At 37.6% G+C, this 9,565-nt stretch overlaps 1 long non-coding RNA gene across 1 annotated transcript; it reads left to right on the forward strand.

Annotated features, from left to right (window-relative positions):
• The first annotated feature begins 6,676 nt into the window (after nt 1-6,676).
• Nucleotides 6,677-7,960, forward strand: LOC110939281. The gene is made up of 2 exons (XR_002592132.2): nt 6,677-6,813; nt 7,749-7,960. It is a non-coding gene; the product is annotated as an uncharacterized LOC110939281 (long non-coding RNA).
• Nucleotides 7,961-9,565: the final 1,605 nt, after the last annotated feature.

A 9,565-nucleotide genomic window follows, 5' to 3' on the forward strand; every position in this document is an offset into this window, starting at 1 on the left:
CCTGTTTGAATTCCACCACTAGCCGACTCCCTACCTATGGGACCCTTACCCAACCGACCTACATTACTTTTCAAGATTCCATTCTCCTCGGAAGTAGCCCCACCATTTTCCTTTCCTCCTTCCTGCATGGGACTCACCCCTACAATAGACCCAGAGCAATTATTACCCACATGCACCTGCTTGTCTTCCCCATGGAACAATGAACCGTCAACCAGACCATCCAACTCTCCATCTCCTACCTTCCGACTACCCGGAACCTCTCCATTCAATTTCGATGACTTAACGCCCGAGCCGAAAACGGAGACATCATCATCAGAACTTACTGAATCCTCGTCTTCATCAAGACATTCGGGTAACCAATCCCCAAGATCTTCGGAGACCCACACCCTATATCTCTTGTCTTGCTAGTTGAGCACGACCTCCTCCAAGATCCTCTTACCGTCCCCCACTAGAACCCCTACGCACACCGATGACAGATCCCCCTCGTCATCTGTGACCTAAGGAATCTTAACGACACTCCCAAACCTGCTGCATATGGCAGATATAATCTTGTCACAGAACAAATGCAATGGAACCCCGAGAACGCGCAGCCAAGCCACCCTCTCAAATGCCAGAGCTTGGCCAATCCACACATCTGCATGGGAGAACCAAACCTTCCATTCCTTGTCCCGACTCAGAAAATCAGCAGCCGAGCACTCATTCTCAAACACCAGAAGCATGTTAAAACCTCCAACATACTGGAGACTCACCTCCAACACTCCAGCATCCGATAGAATCCTTTTCAGCAAAACAAGAGTAATGAAATCACGAACCCTGGCCAAAATGGCTCTCCTGTAACGGCTACCCAATGCCGACACCTCGGCGTCAATCCTTATTTCACCAACACCAGGACTCTAGACCTTATCCACCTTCACAGCTATGCTGTACGAACAACCGGGTCTAGTGTAACCTCTGATCGAATTCAAAAACCCCCCATCTTCCTTTCGAGCCTGCTGATCACCTGCCCTATTATCCTGAAAAACAACTTTCTCTGCCGGCCTATCTGGCACAACCGACCCGTTCTCCTTAGCAAACCGAGCCAAATTTATCTTGAGCGTATTCTGCCCAAGCTTGAGACCCTTAAGGTTTTTTTCCAACTCCTTCCAATCTCTAACTCCCTTAAAGCTCACAAAACCAAACTTCAACCCGTCCTTAGACCTCTTTCTGGCGATATAAGTGCCAGAGAGATCGCCGAAATCCTTGAGGAGAGACGCAAGATCCCATGGCCGACAACCATCAGGGATATTAGAGACAAAAAACTTGAACACCTGATTCGACATCCGGAACGACAGAAATCCAGAACCGTCCCGGGCCCAAGCCGCGAATGGGAGATTCACTAACCAAATTAGAAAGACAGGTTTAAACAATACTCACAATGCACTGGAGATGAAAAAACCCGGCACGCTAATCCGATCAGGTCGTCACCATCGAGTAAGCTTGCGGCGGCGAACGACACAAAAAAGAAGACAGCGATCGAAAACCAAACCCCGGACAGCGAATGGAAGAGTCGAGATAATCACGTTAGGGGGAAAGGTCCAGCCGGAGATAGGCGACCTCGCACGCTAACCCGATCAAATCCTCTTCGTCGAGCCACCGGCGGCCGGAAGGGGCAGCAGAGGGAGAGATTAGGGTTTATTGAAGATGATAGAGTGATTTAATAATATTAATTGATAAATGAATACCTTTGTCATGATCGTAACCGCCAGTCCTATTTTCCCTTTCGTAACCGGTTTTCTCCGGTGGAAGCCATGGGAACCGATTTATTGTTAATGATGATGACAACCGTGATTTCCGTGAAATCATTAAGGTATGTATGTTTTATATAACTATCTAAACGATGATTTTTTTATTATTATTCAAAACAAATCTGATATACTTTATGAATAAACCAACTCATTATGGACAATTATTCTATTCAATGCTAAGATAATTTTTTTTTTATGATAGGATGCCATTAATTTGCTAAGCATATTCTTAAAACTTGTAACAGAACACAGAAATCGTAGTTATATCTTATCATTATTTCTACCTTACACACACCATTAAGAACGTTTTAAAAGAAATAATAACTGATGGAGTATTTAATAATTAAGGACGTTTTAAAAGAAATAATAACTGATGGAGCATTTAATAATTAATTTCACAATAAAGTAAAATATATCATGCAAGACTAGGTCAAAGTTATATCCTGGAAAATAGAATTTCCTGGTAACGTCACCAATGGTTTTGCCAACGAATTCATCGAAACCGACTCGTTCCAAAATCCCTTTTTTTTAATCATACCACTATAGTTTTACGTGTATGTTCAACCTCTAAAAAAAATTCATGTGGGGATTTCATAGATTTGATTTCTGGATATCTTAGATTTGTATTCTATGATTCTATCTTCTTGACTTTTAGTTTCTAATTTGCATACTCTTCATGGCCGGAAACCAAAAATTAGGTCGCAGAACTATAACGGTAAATTTATATCATGTATATCCATATATGTAGTATATACATATTACGCATTTAATCACGGAAAAAGGTTCGAATTGTTACCTCAACTGATGGATACAGCCGACCTCTGCTTGTTGGGTAGAGGCAAAATCAAAAGGAAAATGCAACACATGATCTAGTTTTTCAATAACATGCATGGTAATTTTCTGAATATCCCTTGATATCTTCATCTTACTCGTACCAATAGATGGATAAAGAGGTTGACATGTTTGAATAGATATGTTATCGAAAACATAACAAATTAGAAGGTAGTGGAGAGTCTTTACAGAAGAATTAATGGAAATGGTTAGAGCTTCGTGCTGATAACGTGTTATGAACAAGAGAGAAATACAGGGAAAAAATTGATTCAATCTCATCATTCAGCTGACATATACATAGTATATATATACTAGTATAATAAAATCCCTAAAAGCCTAAAGCCCATAAATATTGGGTTGGACCATAAAATGGTTGCATTCATAACAACTATTAATTAATTAACCAGAATTTAGTTACAGATAAGTGAATTAAAATATAACAAAGATGAGAGATGAAAGTGTAATTAGTATTTGAAAGAATAATTTACATTAACATCTTATGCATTTAATTCAAAATAGCTCTTAAGCTTTGGATATTTTAAGATATTCTTTCCATAACATTAGGGGCGCAGCATAGTGGGGGCAGGAGGGAATGACCGACCTCCCAAACTTTTCGCTCAATAGTTGAGAGTATGTAGTTTTCGTATAGAAATTTTTTGGTATATACGTTTTTGACCTCCAGTTTTATAAATTTTTTTAGATATATACGTTTTCAATCACTCAGTCAGAAATCTCAAACTTCACCACTTCATAATATAACATAGTATAAAGTAAGAATTAGCAAATAACCCTTTTCATTTGATACAACCCTTGCATTTGATACATAATTTAAGGAAAAATATATATAGTTATATATTTTTGTTTCCATAATATTCCTATCTAGGATGAGCATATCGGTATCTGATACCGAACCGAAACCGATACCGCCTAATACCGATCCCGAATTTCACCCAAACTAGGTACCGATACCGATACCGAAACATGTCGGTTAGGTATCGGTACGGTATCGGTATTATACCGTATTTTGAGGGTCGGTATCGGTATAATACCGATACCATACCGTACCGATACCGAAAACGCCAAAAAGTGGATACCGATCGGGATCGGGATCGATACGGGATCGGTATGGGATCGGTATTCGGTGGCATATGCTCATCCCTATTCCTATCATAGTGTTCAATATCGAGGAAAATTAAACGAAACAATCCCAAAATCACATATGCATTTGTTACGTATGTATTTGTACGTAGTGCCAATCATACAACATAACTAGCTCTAAGCCCCCGCGTTGCGGGGTAGAGGGTGTAAAACCACGCAAGCAGCGTTGGAGGTTTGAACCGTGCTAAGTTGCAAAGCAACAATGACCAAAACCGAAAAAAAGCGTACAAAAAAAACACGAGTTTATAACACCAAGTAACTCACGTGACGTAAAACAGAGACGAGCTCGCTTTTATATCGATAGAGATTAGAAAGTGAAGGTGCTCAAAAGGTTTTAAAAAAATACAAAAATAAAAATGACAACTTTAAAAGAAGTAAAATAAACTTGTCTAAAAGTTTATAAAAGGGCTTGAGAGGCCACCAAACAAAGAAAATCGGCTAGATGGTGTATAAATCCCTAGTAGGCTAGTAGCATAATTAACATTTCCTTTTTGTCCAATAAATATACTGTAGATAAGAGTTACTCTAAATGTTATATATAGATAATAATCTATTATTTAACCACTAAAGAAATATACACATGGTTTTTACGATTCTTTACTCCACTAAAGAAATATACACACGTATATATATGGTTTTTACGATTCTTTACTCCATTAAAGAAATATACACATGTGTTTACAATTCTTTACTTAAAATTGATTATATATTAAACGAGCATAGTCCATCAAAGGACTTTTACCGACAGAAAAACCCATAGGTGAAGGAAGTATGCATAAGTAATCCGTTGGTGAAGGTCTATCAGAAAACTAGACGTTACCGGTATCGACACCCTCCAAAATAGCGTTCTATGAACACGCTATATCCACTTCCTCGATTGCCGTCTAAAGTATAGGATTTCGTTGGCGATTGTTTGGAACCATTATGTTGATATATAAAATTGATTGAACCAGTTTCGTGCAAGGGCGGTGTCGGGACACTATGCCTCTTTTAAGGGTTGTCTTTTACTTAGCGAGTGTTTAGATTCGTTATTTTTAAGGTTTCTTGAAATTATTTAAAACGGATAAATTTATTTGTAATTGCTTATGAGATTATTAAGTATCAAATCTTATGATTTATTTAAAGCCGAACAGATGAGTTTATAGACTATTAAAATAAACTTATTTGTTTTCTAATTAGGGATGACCATTTGGTACCCGGTATCGGTACCGAACTGGGTATATTCGGTACCGATACCGGTATTTACGGGTAAAACACCGGTAAGTATCGGTACCAAACCGGTATATTCGGTACCTGTACCGGTGCCAATTTTCCCCGTATTTCGGTACCGAACGGGTACCGTGCTCATCCCTATTTCTATCGTATAGTTTGTTGTCGGCATAGTTTGCTTCTAAACTATGGAGTTGTTCCCACTTCATATCCGAGTTGCAACATGTAAAGAACTCATTAAAAGGCGACCTGGGGATGGAGCTCCAGGGAAACCAAGGGCGGAGCTGGTGTATAAGAAGGGGTAGTACAGGCTACCCCTCAACCCCGTCTCAGTACCATTTTCGTAGTGTAAAAAAATAAAAAATTTGGTTTTATATAAAGGATACCCCTGATCCTCAAAAAAAATAAATTGGGATGCCACTGAATTTTTTGGCTAGCTCCGCCACTTATGAGAAACACCTTCTGACATGAGTTTATATAATATAAAGATAGTGTAAGTATCTATGGAAAACCCATTTAATCTAGAAAACTTAGGAAACCTGAATTGTGTGGTCAAGATTGATCCACATCATATCTTTAAACACATGTTTAAAGGGCAAATTAGTCATTTGTTCAAGCCATCATTTCACTCTCTCCCCCATCCCATCAAGTCGTTTATTACTCATCATTTCATTCTCCCTCTTTCTTCTTTCTTCTTCTTTTAGAATTCAAAATATATCATTCTATCTCTTTCTTCTTCTTCTGTAAATTCACCATCATCATCATCATTCATTCTCTCTCTCTCCATGTTTCAAAATAAACACCAAGAACACACACAAGTGTGTGTGAGAGAGTTCAGGAGGTAGAGAGAGAGATTTAAGAGAGAGAAGAAGACGACGATGGACGACGGACAAGCCGTCGTCTGCAGTGGTGGAGGTTCTCCGACGAACCGTCGGTGCCGACGACGGTGTTACAGGCAACCGGAGTGGGGATTCTGATTACAAGCCTTCGTCTACAGCGACGGAGGTTCTCCGACGAACCGTCGGTGCCGACGACGGTGTTACAGGCAACCGGAGTGGGGATTCTGATTTTAGCTCAGTTCAGATTCGAGTCAGCCGCAGATCGGGACTCGGTTCAGGTTTCCGGTTAGTGATCCAGTCCAAGTATGGTTCAGTCTTTTTGGATTCTCTTGTTTTATTTTGGTTTGGATTCTCTGGTTTTATACTCAGTTTGGTGTCATTTGGTTTGGATTCTTTGGTTTTTTTTTCAGTCTTTTTTAATTTGTGATTATTGTTTGTTTAGGACTGTTCAAATGTTATTTTTTCTCTGTTTAAGCGGTTTGGTTTGGTAATGTTGTTAGATTTAGTATTGAGATTGTGTTTTTAGTGTCGGATTAGCTGAATGTGGGCATTTTTTGTTAAAATGTGAAGGCGTAGGGTGGAAAGGTGTGTGCAGAAAAATGCAACGTCCCGAGTGCATCAGAGAGTGTGATTGTGTAGTTTCGGTGCAGAATACAGTTTCAGGTAACACTTTGTAGTAAGGGCGTTGCTTGACGAAAAGAAGATAGTTGTTGATGATTGTGTAGTTTCGGTGCAGAATACAGTTTCAGGTAACATGTGTTACCTATCTCGTACCTGTTTGTTGTGTTAAATAACTCCGGAAATATTACTTGTGTTATTATGTATTTACTATGGCTGTTGTATTTGCAAGAGTGAGGAGAATGACCAGGTCCGTGACGGGTAGGCTGGCTAATAAGCGAAAGCAGAACGATAAAGAAACAGAACGATAACGAAAGAAGGTAGATGGAGAAACCGATGAAGAATGGGAACAAGAAGTCGATGAAGGGCAAGTGGTGGGTACCTTTGATGTTGTACAGAAGTTACCCTCCAGTGTAACACATGTTACAAACATGTGTTACATATGTTCAACCTCTTTGTTACAAAAAATCGGGGCTGCACATATGTAACACGTGTTACAACAGGTTTTTACCTACTTGCACGTCTCTATTACAAATGGATGAAAACAGTTTTTTTAAAACATCCACGGTGTAACACTTGTTTATTTGAAAGTTCTTAAAACAACCGTTGTAACACGTGTTACATCTTTTTACTCAGCTGTGCATTTTCCTTTTTATAATCCCATCCTCAACGTAAAGATACATCCAATGTAACACGTGTTACAAAAGAAAATTACCTACTTACACATCTCTATTACGTTGATTTAAACAGTTATTTAAAAACATCCACTTTGCAACACTTGTTTATTTGAAAGTTCTTAAAACAACCGTTGTAACACGTGTTACAACTTTTTTAGTGTTGTGCATTTTCCTTTTATAATCCCATCTTCAGCTTGAAGATACATCCAATGCAACACGTGTTAGGTTTTTTACGTGTTACAAAAGGTTTTTACTTAATGTAATAGTAAGTTTAAATGTTAAAACGTTTTTTTAAGATTGGTTGTTAAATGTTAAAATGTATAAACTTCATAATTTATTCGGAATATCTCGTTTATTTTACAAATAAAAAGTCGTGTTTTTTTTGGTGGGATAATTAGCTACATATGTAGTAAACGTTACCCAAGTTACTTGTAGTTACCCCAACCCTTTTTTGGACACAAAGGGGGGTTGCACATATGTAACACATGTTTGTAACATGTGTTACACTAGAGAGGTAACACATGTATAGCCACGTTACACATGTTACATAGGAGATTAATAAGTTTTAACTATAGAAACTAATATTGATGTACTTATTTTGTTCACAGGTGAAAAAATGTTTTGTGTTCAAGATGAAGATGGTTATCAAGAAGCGAAGCCCGCCGAAGGATTACAACGCATCATCAGGTTTTCGTGGTGACGATGGTGTGTTTTTTGGTTGGCTGCTATGTGTTGTGAAGATGGATGTTGTTGTGAAGACCATTTTTTAGAAGCATTACAACTATTGATATAAAATTCATTTTTATTTTCATTTTCATTGTTAGTATGCCCATTTTTGGATGAATACGGATGTTGATGTGACGGCAATTTTTTTTGGGATGCAACAACTATATGTAACATGTGTAACCTTGACGTTGTAACACATGTAACACCTATATGTAACATGTGTAAGATGGCTATACATGTGTTACATTTGTTGCCCTATAGTGTAACATATGTTACATATGTCAGTCTCTTTGGTGTCAATTTAAACTTAGTAAAATTACATATGAAACAACATTACGTCATCCAAAATGTCATATCAATGAACAAACAAGTAATATATGTAACTATAAGTATATGAGACTAGCGTAACGAATTAAAGGGACAAACGATACACTTCATGTTACATATGTACCTAGAGTTGTTATTAACAATGTTATTAGTAGATAAAAAAAACTGCATTAACGTATATTTTTTACATTGAACCCAGCTTATTGGTCATAAGTCTTATACATGGCAAGAAGTTCTTTCAGTGTGACATATGATTTAACATTAATAGGATGATATTGCTCGTTGACATTCGGTGTCCACAATTTAGTGCCATTAGAAGACTCGTAAAGATGGTAATGTGGAGTATGTTCTAGATCATCTGTGGACATAGGGATGGATGTTAGTATAAGTTTACGTGCGTTATGAACGTTGTAATACGTTTAGCACCCTAGGGTAACAAAAAAAGATCACACATGACACTTGTCGCCATGTTACACATGTTAATTGTGTGTGCACATGTAACATCTTATCTACAACGTTTGTAACATCCTTAAAAGTTGTGTTCCTACTATGCTTTATATTTTTTAAGTACTTATAGGTAAACATGCTTTTTAAGATACAACATGTAACATGTGTTACACCGAAATGTTACACAAGTGTTTCCAGTTTACACATGTTACATCTTGTGTAACTCTGCTTTATATTTTGTAAGTTTTTCCAGTTTCCAGTTTAAACATGTTTTAAAGATACAACCTGTAACATGTAAGTATTTATAGGTAAACATGTTTTAAAGATACAACCGTATCACCTTACAAGTTATATGTTTTGCTGACAAACGCCATGTCACACATGTTACACACTATAGAGTGAAACAACAGTATTAAACGCTGCTACACATTTCCCATTCTGTCATAACATGTGTAACCTTTTTGGGGGTTTCGATGTTGTAGGTTTATACAGACTTAAATATATACAAATGATCCAAAAGTGATCAATCATGTGTTACCCTCTAGTGTAACATAAGTTACAAACATGTCTTACATATGTGCAGCCCCGATTTTTGGTAACAAAGGGGTTGAACATGCGTAACACATGTTTGTAACATATGTTACACCAGAGGGTAACTTCTGTGCAACGTCAAAGGTACCCACCACCTGCCCTTCATCGACTTCTTGTTCCCATTCTTCACTGGTTTCTCCATCTAACATATGTAACACATGTTAACTAATCTGATAAAAATAATACAGGTTTAACACATGTTACATAATTTGATAAAAATAAGACAGGTGTAACACATGTTACACTAACATGTTTACCTAATAGGAGAGGTTTAACACATAGTAATAAGACAGGTTTAACACATGTTACATCATTTGATAAAAATAAGACAGGTCTAACACATGTTACACTAATATGT

This window comes from Helianthus annuus, chromosome 5 (genome assembly GCF_002127325.2).
Source record: "Helianthus annuus cultivar XRQ/B chromosome 5, HanXRQr2.0-SUNRISE, whole genome shotgun sequence".
NCBI lineage: Eukaryota > Viridiplantae > Streptophyta > Magnoliopsida > Asterales > Asteraceae > Helianthus > Helianthus annuus.